We start from the raw sequence: 716 nt of genomic DNA, 5'->3' as shown, positions 1-716 counted from the left end.
CAGTGCCGGCTTTGAGGGACGTGTCAAGATGGCCGACAAGCTGAAGCCTATTGCAGAGAAGCTGGGTTGTTCACTCCCGCAAATGTCGGTCGCCTCTAAAGTGGCTCGTAAAAGGGTTAAGAAAGTTTACATGCTGTCCTTTTTTGCCAGTTAGGTTCGGTCTGGTAAAGCAACCCTGTCTCATCCATGTTAAAAATATTATGCAACTCGAAGTTTTTCAGTTGACACTGTAATTCTGATATTGGGGCATCTACCGCCGAGCCGCTCTCACCATGAGCGTTCTTGCTGCCAAATCCGTGTCAAATGCTGAACCGATGAAGCCATCCATTTGATCACTTAGGCGGAGACTCGAGCTGTAGGATCGTAGAAAAGCGCTATGTCTTCACTCTTGTTGACTCACCCGTGACGGTGTCACCCTTCTCTTCGCATCAGGAGACCAAACTCGCAAGGGCCTCATCAAGTTCAGGATGGCGAACCTCGTGCCGCGATTTCGTGGCCAACTGCGGCACCGGAAGTGACTCCAACGCTTTTTTCATCTTTGGTATCATTGCTTGTGATGGAACCGGAGGGAGGTCGTTGATTCTTTGAGCCCATAGCACTAGCTCTTTTTGGAAGTGGAGTTTTGAGCGTAGTGTTGGCCTACTTGTAGTCGTTGAGCGTTAGTGAGTGTGAGTCGAACTGGCTGGGCTGGAGAGGAGGGCATCTTGGTGCGACGA

This window comes from Phytophthora parasitica (assembly GCF_000247585.1).
Source record: "Phytophthora parasitica INRA-310 unplaced genomic scaffold supercont2.13, whole genome shotgun sequence".
NCBI classification, from domain to species: Eukaryota; Oomycota; class Peronosporomycetes; order Peronosporales; family Peronosporaceae; genus Phytophthora; species Phytophthora nicotianae.
This window is presented reverse-complemented; position numbering follows the sequence as displayed.